This window comes from Leptonychotes weddellii, chromosome 5 (genome assembly GCF_054177405.1).
Source record: "Leptonychotes weddellii isolate Sample4059 chromosome 5, ASM5417740v2, whole genome shotgun sequence".
Classification (NCBI taxonomy): Eukaryota; Metazoa; Chordata; class Mammalia; order Carnivora; family Phocidae; genus Leptonychotes; species Leptonychotes weddellii.
In genome coordinates, this window is record NC_138373.1 from 99,733,125 (window position 1) to 99,746,921 (window position 13,797).

Genomic DNA, 13,797 nt, shown 5'->3' on the forward strand with positions numbered 1-13,797 from the left:
GGTATTGAGGAGGGCACATTCTGCATGGAGCACTGGGTGTTATGCACAAACAATGAATCATGGAACACTTCATCTAAAACTAATGATGTAATGTATGGGGATTAACATAAGAATAAAAAAAATAAATTAATTAAAAAAAAATTAACTTGCAAAACTTTTGTCCATTTTAATAACAAAAAGGAATGAACAAAAGAATATAAAGGACCATGCGTAACTAAATACACAAGTAGATTTTAGTTAAAACAATGCCATTCTGGAGGTGTTTTTTTAAAGATTTTTTTTTTAAGATTTTATTTATTTATTTGAGAGTGAGTGACAGAGTGAGAGAGAGCGTGAGCAGGGGGGAAAGGCAGAGGGAGAGGGAGAAGCAGACTCCCCTCTGAGCCGGGAGCCCGATGCAGGACTTGATCCCTGGACCCTGGGGTCATGACCTGAGCCGAAGGCTTAACCAACTGAGCCACCCAGGAGCCCTGGAGGTGCTTTTTAAAAAAATCATTTTATCAGTAATTTGTGTTATGGGAATTAGAGTAAATAACAAATTTTTTAAATGTGAAATTAAGCAAAAGGATAAACTCATCCACTGTCTCTTTGTGCATGTCTAATGTATAAAGGCATTAGACAGAACCTTAGCATCCTAAAAATTATGCTTTTTCATTCATAGATATTTATTGCCTATTTATCTTAAGATACAATGTTGTATGTACCACCATATAAGCCTAAATTTAATAGAGGTTAAATAATACTATATTATATACAATGTACAATATGTAATATATGATATAACATGTTATAACACTTGTTACATGATATATGTTAACTGCATGATATATGACATATATACATATGCATACACATATACATTTATACATATATATTATTACATATTAAATGCATGTATACACATATATAATATATACAAATATATGAACTCTCCAATCAAATTAACAGAAGGAACTGGTTCTTCTCCTTTCAAATGCCCCAGTTACTTCCAAGTATGTCCAAAGGGGACCCCTCACACATTTCCACAGACCAATCACAGTGGTCTGCCGTAGTCAATACCCTGTTCCTCCTTTCCTCCTCTGGCACCCATTCTATCACAGCTGTCCAAGGAGCCACTTGGAAAAGCTCAGACGACATCCTGGCTCACACTCACAGTGTGGTCTCCAGAATGCCCATGCATCAGCCCCTCCTCCTCTAGGTCAGCCTCTAGCCCTCCAACCATAAAAGCCTTCTCCACACATGTTAATGGCAGGAAATGAGTAGAGGGGCCTGGGGCATGGGTGGGGAGAAGGACCTGGGACCTGGCAGCTTCTAGAGTGATAGCAACCAAGCTCAAAGTGTGACTTTATCAACTGCTGAACCTACACTTGGAGTATGCTTTAGCACTGGAGAAAATAATCATGTCATGTTTTTAATAAGCTTTTTGGACAACTACCAAGGAGTATTGCCTCTCATTCCTATGGTCTTTGAGGCAAAAATTGCTTGTAGGCAAGTATTGCTTTTCCTCTACATGAGATAAGAAAAGAGGGAAGTATATTGGAAGTGCTTATAATGCTAATATTTTGTTCACTAAATTTGTCCTTCTGGCCAATCATCTGTTTTTACTGCTGTGGAAAACACATACAAAGATCCGATATTAAAATTTCATTTAAAGTCATAGGAAATGTGGCTTCCCATTCCTGCATATTAAAACCTCACACATAAGTACAGTAACTAATAAATGACAAAGTAATTGGGACACTTGTGGGGCTATGATGTGTTTCAAGTTGAGAGAGAAAGGCCTTCACTTTAGGAAGCTGAGGCCCCCAGGTCCTGTGTCTGGGAGAGAGAGTTGCCCTCCCTTCCTCTCTGGGACCCCAGTATTAGAGACTGGGCCAGGGGTGCCTCAGGTGAAAGACCAAGGAGGGAAGATGGGAGGAGCTGGTTCCGCTCTCCTGGCCTCACGCTGGGTGTCTTTGGGGTCTCCTTGGTCACCTAGTACCTGAGACCTCACTTTCTGGCTCTGTGCCGATCAGGGACAGACCTCCTGCTGCATCTCCAGGAATATTCACTGTTCTCCACGCACTAAAGGTTAGGCACAGCTGTGCCTGGAAGTGAAAAAAAGATAAGATTCATGACCACCGGAAAAGAGTGATGTGAATATAGTCCTGTCTGACACTGAAAACAGAGCACTCCAGGCTCTCCTGACAAAACACACCAGAATCCCACGGTTTACAGGATTTCTCCCATTTCTCCAACCTTCTCATGCAGCCTCTGACAAGAAATTTGGAGATCAGCTCTCTCAGTAACATCTTTACCCAAGTGCCTGGCCTTGGGGTGAACGATGCTTCAAAAATGCTGAGATGGAATTTCCAAGCAGTCACCTCAAATTCCTGCATAACTGTGTTCATGGATGACACTAACACGTGTGTGGGGAAAGGAAGAATCTGGGCAACTCAAATCAATGAGGTAGTTCCCTTTGACTTCATCTTTTTTTTTTTTTTGCAAAGGGAAATGAAGTTTTTTATTCACGCAATGACTATTCTTTCAACATCTGTCTTCTCTCTACTATGACACAGTACAAACATGAGGAAGAAGCTCACAATTTCATGGGGGTGACAGACAGAAGTGGGTTTTCAAGATGGTAGTGGAGGGACAGAGGCATGCTAAGCATAAGGTGCCCACCCAGAGCCAGACATGGAACTTGGCACCTGGGGGCAGAGGGAGTCCTAACCTGGGAGAAGAGGTGTCCTAACCTGGTGCCTTAATGCGGGCTTCTCTATGGAAGTGCCACAGAGCAGGGGGCTTGTTAACAGCAGAGATTTATTTCTGCGATTGATAGTCTGAGATCAAGGTGCCAGTGTGGTGGGGTTCTGGGGAGATCCCTCTTCTAGTTGCAGATGCTAACATCTCTTATGGCAGAAAGAGGGCTGGTGAACTCTCTGGGGTTCCCTTTATAAGGGCACTCATCCCATTTATGAAGTCTCCACTATAATGACCTAATCACCTCCCAAAGGTAATTATCTTCACATTGTGGGTTAGGACTTCAACAGATGAATTTTGGGGAGACACATGCAGTCTATAACACCTGAGTCTCAAAGAATCATGAAGGATGGGGGCTAAGAGCAGCATGGTCTTGCTGTCAGATGAAGGTAGACATGGAATCCAGAGGAAGCACTCCCGTTAGACCAGAGTTCTACAAAACGAATATTTCTCTGCAAAAACATAGAGTTTGGGTTTCAATTCAGAGGAATACTTTTTCCTTACTTCTTGAAGGGCACTTACCAAATGTGTCTTCGTTGGACCAATTTATTTAAAATAGTTCAGGTGTAATTAGTTGGTTTCTTAGTGATTTGGCAATGGAACTACTTCTGAGAAGACTTTGTCACTACAATTAGTGATTGCCAAGTTAGAATGTGAAAGATAATATGACAGCAAAAAAGAGACTTGGGGGTGCCTGGGTGGCTCAGTTGGTTAGTGTCCGACTCTTGGTTTTGACTCAGGTCATGGTCACACTTAACATGGAGTGGGCTTGGAATTCTCTCTCACTCTGCCCCTCCTGACTCATGCTCTCCCACTCTCTGTCTCTCCCTCTCAAAATAAAAAAGAATAAAATCTTTAAAAAAAAAAAAAAAAGAGAGAGACTTGGTTCTGTTGATGAATAACATGAATGAACACCTGTGGAAAACAAGTTTTCTAGTCTGTAAATGCCTCATAATCAGTTGTAGTAAAGAAGCTGTCTCTGGAGAGCACTGTGCCCTTCCCCAAAGTGCTTTTCCTGTACATCTTTTCATTAAATCTGCTGATTTTACTGAATAGCTTCCCGAAACAAGAACTTACGTATACTTATAGTTGTTTATCGGCTGCTTACTATGAGCTGGGCACCAGGACCAGCACTTCCCATGCTGTTCGCCTTGTTGATGCTGCCCCGTGAGATAAGAACTCTACTGTCCCATATTACAAAACTCACACAGCAGACTCCACCAGGACTCCTCACTGCCTCTTTCATCCCATGACTATGCCTTTGATATTATCCTTGTAATATTATGTATCCTATCACATTCCAACTATTTTTAAATATTTTATATACTGACTCTTCCTTCATTGGTTGGTAGATCAGGTACACCTTACTTGGTTTAAAAAGATTCTTCCAGTACAGTGTCTCACTGGATTCTGAGAATCATAGAATTCTCAGAAGCGTGAGCAGCTGTCTATTTCCGTGGCTCTGGGGAGCTCACCTGGGCTGGTAGCCTGGTTCCACTGCTTACTACCCGAGCGAGCCATTTTACTTCTCTGTGCTGCCCTTAGCAAAATTGGGAGAGCAATGCTGTACCTCATGAGGCTGTGTGAGGGTGGAAAGACCATACCGAAAATGGAATAAAATAGTGCCAGATGTAGTAAATACTCAGTAAACACTAGATTTTAATATTATTGTTCTTATTGCTGTCACTGATTACCATTACTTTCTCACATTTGCATTTGTAACTAATACTTTCTAAATCTATTCTCTTACCTGTAATTATATGAGATATGTTCATGTAATATATTCATATTATATATATTATTTACTCATATAAAAATAACTTGCTCTCTTTCCCACCATCTGCCTCTAAACTTGTTACTCATCTGCAGTCCTCAGCTCACGTGCATTTTCCCCCTTGGAACCCTTCCTGACCCACACATACATCTTTGTTATCACTCATGGCACTTGTTACAGTTAGTTGCTTACATATCTAGCTCCCTGATAACTCTGGGCTCATTAGGATCAGGGAGCATGCCTTTATTTATCCTTTTGATCTCAGTCCATTGCAGATTTCCAATTTTTTTCAGTTAATGAACAGACGACTGAATTAACAACGCTAGAGGGATGATATTACTCATTTTAAAAATAAAGTCTACACATCAGAGCAGGAAGAGGCTTAGAAATAACTAAGTCGATTCCCTCTATTCCCATCATCCCTTCCTTTAGAGATGAAGAAGCGGAGGTACAAAGGAGCAAGACTTACCTAACATTCCATTGATAGTATGTGGCCAGCATATGCCCATGGAAGTGCATGGCCCTTGGCAGACAATCAGAAATAGTTGCCAAACAAGAAACCAAAATCCAAATCCTAGGTCTTTTTTACTGTTTTGTCCCTTTTTGTCATGAGTCATTGTATCAGTGAAGATGCTTTTAGCTACAATTAAGAGAAAATGCCACTCAGGTTGGCTTAAATAATACAGACCCCTATTGGCTCATATGATTCAAAAATCTAGAGGGTAGGGTCGACTTCAGGGCTGGTGTGATTCAGCAGCTTAGTGATATCATGGTTTTCTCTCTATGTCTCCATCTTGCCTCCTGCAGTATGAGTTTTATACTAAAGCTGCCTTCTTCTTAGAGGTGGCTGCCAAGTACTCTCGGGGCTAGGTGCCTGACATCCACATCCAGAAAAGAGAGAAAGTGAGGGAACAGTTGTGGATGGGGATGGGGGTTAAGGATGCGGGGGGGAAGTGTGAGTCACTGCTAATGGGTATGAGGTGTCTTTTTAGGGTGATGAAAACATTCTCCAGTTGTTGTGGTAATTGCTATACAAGTGTGAGTATACTTAAAAACCATTAAATGGTACACTTGAGGTGAATTGCATGGTATGTGAATTATATCTCAATAAACTGTTTTATTGTTATAAGTGAGGAAAACAGCGCTTTACCTGATAGCTCATTCTCTGCCAATACCCAAGAAGTTTTGTCTGACCTTAATTGAAATTTAAGCTTGCTTTATCCCAAGTTATGTACAATCTTCAGAACAGCATGAATGTGGACACAGGGGAGATGTATGGTTCTGCTGTGCGTGAAGTCTGAAGGCCATTAGGAGAAGACCGGAAGAGAAGGGGACGTGGACATCGGGGACACTCCTGTACCTGAAGGGGAATTCTAATGGAACTCAAGCATCCGTTTTCCCTTCTTTCTTTGGATTACCTCCTCTAGCATTATTGGGGGAAGTGGGAGGACTAAACTTATGTCAATTTCTTTTGTTTTTAAAAAAATTTTATTTATCTCTTCAAAGAGCAAGAAAGAGAGAACGGGCATGGGAGGCGAGGGGCAGAGAGACAGAGAGAATCCCAAGCAGACTCCCTGCTGAGCCTGGAGCTGGACACGGGGCTCGACCCCACAACACCTGACATCATGACCTGAGTCAAAATCAAGAGTCGGATGCCCAACCAACTGAGCCACCCAGGTGCCCTGACTTATGTGGATTTCTAAGCAGTCTACTTGACTGCTCATGTTCCACTCTGTTCCTCAGCTTTCGGTAGCAGGCCACTGCTCTTTTCAGCCCCAAATTCAAGGATTCCAGTTGCTCTCAAAGAAATGTTGCCAACCTCACAAGGGCGTTTGTGGAGATGTGTTAGTTTGCTGGGGCTGTTGTAACAAATTATCTCAAACTGGGCAGCTTAAAACAACAGAAATTTATTCTTTCACAGTTCAGGAGGCTGGAGGTCTGACATCAAGGTTTTGGCAGGGTTGCTTCCTTCTGGAATGAATTCCATGCCCCTCTCCTAGCTTTTGACGACTGCAGGCAGTCCTTAACGTTCCTCCTCGGCCAATGGGTTTCTCTAATCTCTGGCTCTGTCTTCACATGGTCTTTTCATCCCTAGGCTTGCTTCCTTTCTGCATTTTAGAAAGGACACTAGTCACTGGATTTAGGGCACACCCTATCCAGGATAATCTAATCTAGAGATCTTTGCCTTAATTATATCTGCAAAGGTTTATTCCAAATGAGATCACATTCTGAAGTTCCAGGTGGGGCATGAATTATTGGAGGACACTATTCAACCCACTATAAAAACTGAAGGAATCCTTCCATTGGGCCTACCTATGCTTTTTTCCCTTCTATAATATCATTATACACAGTTATGTGGGTTCATCAGATTTTGCTGAAATTTGGCAAAAACAAAAAGGAACTATTAGCCTATAAGGGAAAAACAACTATAACCTAACCATGATTTTTTTGGAACCCAATAAAAGATTCCTCAAGAAATTAAACCTTTCATAGCCATCATGCCATGAATAACAGACCTTCTACCTCAGGCCCATGAACCATGGAGGAGGGCTCCCTTCTTCAAGCCTTCACGGTACAGCTAGCTGTCCCTTCAGTCCTCCAGGGATTGCCCTCACCCTAGAGTCCTTCCCTTTCCCCAACACATAGTCCAAGGGACTCGGTCATCATTAACCATTTCCCTAAGTCTGAGTTATTTAATACTAGAGGAACACCATAGGGATGAGTCCAACAGGATGGTCCAAGGTGGGGCTGGGAACCCTGCAGTTCAGTAGGAAAATCAGGGCTGGGTGTAGCACTCCATACAGCACCCTTTTGAGCTACAGCTATGCCCCTTTCTTTTTCTAATTGTCTCCACATCTCTTCAGCATAGTTTCTCAAAACAATGGAGTTTGTTTTCTTCTAGGTACTGTGAGAAAAGGTCCATCATTGGGCCATACATCCCTTAATATGAGGGCCAGAGTAGGTTTTTAGAGGTGATACTCTTCTACAGTCCTCCCTTACCCATTCTTGGGGGTAGTGGAGAGGAAGGGACAGTGGTGTTCGTGGTAGGAGGTGGTACTGGGGAGACAGACAATGGTTTCATTGTCCTGTTACACTACCAAAGTCATTTCCAAGTAGACATCACTTGTAGATCACTAGTCTTGTTTCAGACATAGTTTGCTTCCAAATTTTAAGTATATTCTTGCATATAGAGGGCTATTCATCTATTCATTAAACCAGACGAATGACTTTTATGTGCAGCCAAAACAAATAATATTGGCCAACTTCTTGCTTCTCATTATCCTGAAATATAAATAGAGCCAAGATTTTATTTGTTATAGTCTCTATAATGTTGGAAATTCCTGCAAACATATCAGCATAATCTTTCAGGGCACATCTTCTTAGGTTGGGCCGAAACCTTTCCTTTTGGGACCAAGCAACTCCTTGGCCATATCTCTAATCATTTATTTTTCCCTTAACTGCTTCTGGTATTTAATTTTCTGGCCTGAATTTTTATTGACTTAGTCTTTATTTCCTGGAACATTTATTGTTACTGTTTGTTTAATTCTGAAATATTTCATTCATACAGAAATTACAGAGACATACAACAAGCACCTATGTATCCACCCCTAGACTTAAACAAATGTCAATACCTTGCACGCTTTGGAATTTTTTTTAAAAAATAAGTAAAACATTACAGATTCATGGGGGACCAGAGAGGTACACGGTTTTTTATTTTGTTTTTTAACCTTCTTACTGATGTTAATATTTCAAAATTTGGTTAAGAGAAATTTTATTTTAAGAAGTTGCTAAATTTCTTCAGAAAATGTTTTTCTTTTAAATGATTGGAAAGTGAGTCCTTTCAATGATGGCGTTCTGGATATCTCTATCCTAGGCCTCTTCTCACTCTCCAGTTCTTCCAGACTTGTCTCATTCATGCCCATGCCTTGATTCCTACTCTGCTGATGACTCCTCAGTTCCTCTCTTCAACACAGGTCTCTCTTTGGAATTCTAGACTGGTACAGCCAGAGATCACCTTGTTGTGCCACGAGCCCTTCCATCTTAACATAACCCACCAAACCTATAATTTCCTCCAAGCGCTTTTCCCTATCTTGGCAAATGGCACCATCACTCATGCAGTTAGGCATCTCCGACCCTCTCCTGCACATCCCCTGTCTGTGCAGGAGAGATGCACAGACATTAAGCAAATAATTACACACTTATTTAGGTCAGTGCAGAAGTTGGGACTCTGGGACTATAGCACTTCTTTAAATCTGTCAGCATGTCCTACTAATTCTACCTCCTCAAACAGGTATCAAACTGATTGACTTCTGTCTTCCTCTGTGACCACCACACTAGTCCAAGGCACCATCACCTGCTCCCATGATAGCAATAGCTTCCTGACTCTTCTCTATCATTCCTGGGGCCCTCCAGCAGGTTCTCTACATGGTAGTAGATTTTCAGAACACAAATCTGATAAGACTCCATCCTGCTGGACTCTGATTCATAAGATAAAAAAGAGTGGTGCATGGTCAGCATAGTTGGGCCCAGGCTACTCTTCTTGGACCCTTCTGTTACCCTCACTGTATGCCCCAACTGCTAGGTTTTGAAAGCAATATGCCTCTTCTTCTACCCAGAGCCTTTGCGTGTGCTGTTCCCTCCTTAGGAAGGACACACCCATTTATGGGCTTCACTTCTATTCATCACTTAGATCTCAACTCACGTGTTATTTCTTGGGGGAAGCTTCCCTGACCCCCCAATCTGGGTCGAGTTTCTTTACTATCAGTTCATATTCAACTGTACTTTTTTTGTCCTGGGACTTTTCTCAGGTGTAATAATATACTCTTTTATTTATTTGATTAAAATTGGTCTTCCCACCTCCTCATCCCTTATGAATATATTGTAAGATCTAGGAGACCATGAATAAATAAGTGAATCTCAAGCTACATGTTTTATAGGTAGCCTCACGTGGATCATGTGGAAACAAGTGGGGTAGTGCTGATAACAAAGTTATGGCATTTGGGATTTCCATTGCTATGATCTCTCCCTCCTCTATTTCAAAAATAACATCAAGCCATAAGCTAATGATACCACTTGTGTAATAAGGTAAAGGAGGGGAAAGCTCCTGGCATAAGATGTCTGATGAAAGATAGACTTTAGGGTGCCTGGGTGGCTCAGTTGGTTAAGCGACTGCCTTCGGCTCAGGTCATGATCCTGGAGTCCCTGGATCGAGTCCTGCATCGGGCTCCCTGCTCGGCAGGGAGTCTGCTTCTCCCTCTGACCCTCCCCCCGTCTCATGTGCTCTCTCTCTCTCTCTCAAATAAATAAATAAAATCTTTAAAAAAAAAAAGAAAGAAAGAAAGATAGACTTTAGATTTATTTTTTGGTATCTTAGGGAAATGTAAAGAGCTGTGAATCCAAATTCTTGGTGTACCTCTTAAGTGTTCTTAGAGTGTCAGCCTCAGTTTCAGCCTCTCAAGTGACACTATGCTATCTTCTAAGTGAGTTGTAATAACTAAAAATTTTACATCCACAGCACCTGTACCATCGTGAGGGTGGGTAAATATTTGCAGCTTAAAGAAATAACTGAAGACATAAATTAGCGAAAGAGAAGCACCCAAATAGCAAATGCTCCACGAACTGTAACCGTAGTAATATTATAAAATGACGGGAAGGAATGCTTTCTTGTAAGGAAAAGGAAGCAGTGAGCTAGTGTGGTAATAAAAGATTGAAAGTCAGTGGAGAGCAATCCTGGACAGTAATCCAGAGCAGGCTTTGTGTCCACGCATGGTGCCTGGGCAGCTTCGCGCCGTTAACTGCTCAAGAATGGGAAGACACCTCCCGCCGGTTGCCTACTGATACGTGAGGTCCACAGGCAGCTGTAGATAACAATGAGTGGAGACACGGGGCCTCACAAAGGAAAGGAAACGATGAGCCACAGACAGAGGGGCAGAACCAGCAGAGGGGTGGGTATGTTGGAGAGACCAAATGAGGAGGCAGTGGTCAGAGCTCCAAAGAGTCAGCTCAGATGGAAACAAAACCATGTCCTCTGGATCTGATGACCAATACGGAGGTCGAGGATGACTTTGGCAAACAGCATTTTCAGCAAAGTGGTGGGGCGGAAGGCAGAATCAACTGAGCCAGTCAGTGAGTAGCGGGCGAGGAATACAGACAGGGAGCTTGGATTCATCTTTCAAGAAGTGTGTCTGGGATTGGCAGCAGAGAGACTGGGTGGGGTACGCTGAAGGGGAGATGGGGTTGAGAGAGAGGTTTTTTGTTTGGTTTGTTTTTAGGTGAAGAGGCTTAGCATATTTATAGTCTGAGAAAGGAACTGGAATTAGTGTGCTGGGGAAAGAGAGGATAATTAATAGCTTGACGTTCTGAGGAGGCATCAGAGGGCCAGTCCAGCCCTCATCAGCCCCTGGAACACTCCCAAATTTTAAAAAAATTGCATTCTCGATATCCCTTCTCCATTCGATATGGCCCTGGACCCTCTCTCTTGGTCTGGGCTTGCATCTGTATTCTTGACCTCCTGCTAGATTCCCCGCACCTTTCACTTTGCCTCTTATTTTCTTTAGCCTGCTCTCACCCTGAAGATCTGATGACAAATTTAGCTTGTGTGGCACACAGCCACCGTTCCCCTCGGCTGCTCTGCTGCCTTCACCCTCAGCTGTTGCAACTCTTGGCCATCCTGAGCAAAGGCCCTGCCAAGCGCCCCCTCCCTGACACGTCCACACGGAGAAGTGCTTCCAGGAGGAGCTCCCAGCAAGAGGAGGGAATCTGGGTGCAGGGGGAAGGTCAGCTGGGAGGCTGGCAAGAAGGCGAGGAAGAGGGGAGCCAGCGGAATTTCCCAGGGAGGGTGACTTGAACAGTTCCCTTCAATCTGATTCTGTACTATTCTGTGTTTTTTGTTTTTTTTTTTTTGCATGACAATATATTGTTAAAAACAGAAAACTTTTGTTTTTAAAGCAAAAACTTACCAATGAGGGGAAGGAAGTGTGTTCATGCATTCATTCAACAGATACTTAGGGAGCCCCGGGGAGACCACGTGCCAGGTCCTGGGGACACTGGTGAACAGGCTACATCCCCCATCTTGGGGAGCTTTCCACTATGCAGGAGAGATGCACAGACATTAAGCAAATAATTACACACTTATTTAGGTCAGTGCAGAAGTTGGGACTCTGGGAGAGTTCTGCTCTCACTGAAAGGTAGGAGGCAAGGTCATTGCTCAGAAAGGGGCTGGAGCTGGGTAGGGGCCTTGAAAGCCAGGATAATGATTAGGAAGAAGAGTTGCAGGAAAGGAGAGAGCATGTAAACAACAGAGATATGCATACTTTTTGCTTGAAGGTCTCCAAACTCAAGTCCCCCGAGCTTGATTTTGAGCTGGCCACACGTGTCATGTATTTGCTTTAAAAAAGCACATCCCTTTCTTGACACTCTGTTAATCACCATTCTCCTTTTAACATTGCCAGCGAGGATCTCCTTTTGCTGAACTATCTTCAATTCACAGTGCTTGTACTGATAATAGACAATCCGTGTCTTCAGGACTGTTAAGTGACAGGACAGATCTTTAGATTAAAAGCAATACAACTGTGTCCTTATTAGGTTCTTAATTAGAGTTCCATGTGCTACTCTTAAGAGTCACTCAGCCCTCCTCCCCTGGGCTGTGGCAAGCTCAGAACAATTGCCTTCCCAGGGCGTTGGCATCATAGCCCTGGTTAAGCTTCAAGGGTGTATTACCAATAAAATGACTCGAATTTTATCTAGTATATTTGAACAATAACATCTCAGTACACCTTACACCTTAGTGACTAAGGTGTAAATTATAAGTGCCTAGGAACTTTTTCTTAATCTTACATACACATTTCTTAATATCATTTACTATTTTACGAGCATATATTTCTGGAATACTGGAAAAGAGAATTTAAAAAAAGGCAGGCATCTCCTAACACTTTTCCTCTTGCAGAAAGCAGTGCTTTATTTCATTGATCCACAGGTTTGATCTTCTGTGTAGTGAATTTCCAAATGTAGTTAGAGTTTGCTGTTGAGTTCTGTACTAAAGTCCGGGTGTCTTCAGATATTAAAGAATAACAAAACAAGAGGCTGTGACAAAGAGAAGTATTTCACTAATATTTTCTAGATAATGGATTCATTTGTTTTGTGCATATCTTGCCTAAATCCCTCCATTCATTTTATTTGTTTTTACAGGAGATATCTATCTGGGGCAGCTCAATCTGTTATGAGCCGTGAGGAGGGAGACAAGGAGAGACAAGATCCATTGCTGAATTTTTAAAAAACATCTGCATATGTTTCACATAATAGGCAAATAATAAATGTTTATTAAATTGACTCAAATGGAACCGGGATCAAGGGCGCGTGGCTTAGGGTTGAAATGCATGTTGCTAGGGTATGCAGTTGAATCAATAAATAGTACTGGGGTTGGGGGGGAGGGAGAGAAAGGAAGGTGGTGACATCTGAAACAAAGTGAGGACACAGAAGCAAAGTGAACAGCGCACGATTAGGAAGATGGGGACTGGTACATATATCCGTTATAGGTACGGGTAAGTATGTGTGTATGCGTATATGGATACGTGCCACTACACATATGTGCTTATACGTAGCAGTCTCCTCACGTGTGTAGCAACGATAACATGACAGGGTCAAATTTTAATAAAGAAGAAATTGAGTTAAACGTCATCGTACCTATTTCTTTCATTTTAAACGAACACGTCGTTTTCCGCGGCTCCGCACATCCAGGGTCCTCCCCGTGAAGGAAAGGCACGTCGGTGGCCCCAAAGCACAGGACAATGGCTGCAAATGGGCTTTCTCCTTTCGATTAAGGGCCTCACTTAGCCGCGGGCTTATGGTCTTTCAACTTCGCACTGATCTCCAGAGCCTCCTACTGCATTTAGGCACCAGTCCCCTGTGTTTTAGAACACCAGGGTGAAGTCCAAATAAAGGAAACAGTAATAAGCAAGTGCTGGGGCGTTCCTCTCCATTGCCCAGTGTCAGACCCCCTTCCAGCTTCTGGGGAAGTCCTCACCTTGGCGTCTTGGCCGGGCGGCTCCGACACTGCTTATTCTTAAGCTGAATATATCAGCGACTGGCTTTCCTCACCTCCTTTGGAGTGGGGGCCCGAAAGTAGCTCAGGAGTCTCCGACACCCCCCCCCACCGCCCCCACCCGGGGTCCGGGGAGACTCCAAGGACGTGGTCTTTGGCCGCAGCTGCAGGCGGGCCGGTGGTGAGGACAGAGCCCGGCTTGCCTGGTCACCCCACAGGCTGCAGTGCTCCAGGAGGTGGC

The 13,797-nt window shown here is 43.0% G+C and overlaps 1 long non-coding RNA gene across 3 annotated transcripts in view; it reads left to right on the plus strand.

Annotated features, from left to right (window-relative positions):
• The window catches only part of LOC145721776 (uncharacterized), a 26,293-nt gene extending 13,106 nt beyond the window's left edge, over window positions 1-13,187 (plus strand). Inside the window, exons 3-5 of one of the 3 annotated variants that reach the window (XR_014145674.1) lie at window positions 2,251-2,448; window positions 11,074-11,292; window positions 12,704-13,187. This is a non-coding gene — a long non-coding RNA (uncharacterized LOC145721776). Of the gene's footprint in view, window positions 1-2,250; window positions 2,449-11,073 lie in introns of all 3 variants that reach the window. The other 2 variants (XR_014145672.1, XR_014145673.1) reach the window with 2 other exon arrangements.
• The last annotated feature ends 610 nt before the right edge of the window (window positions 13,188-13,797 follow it).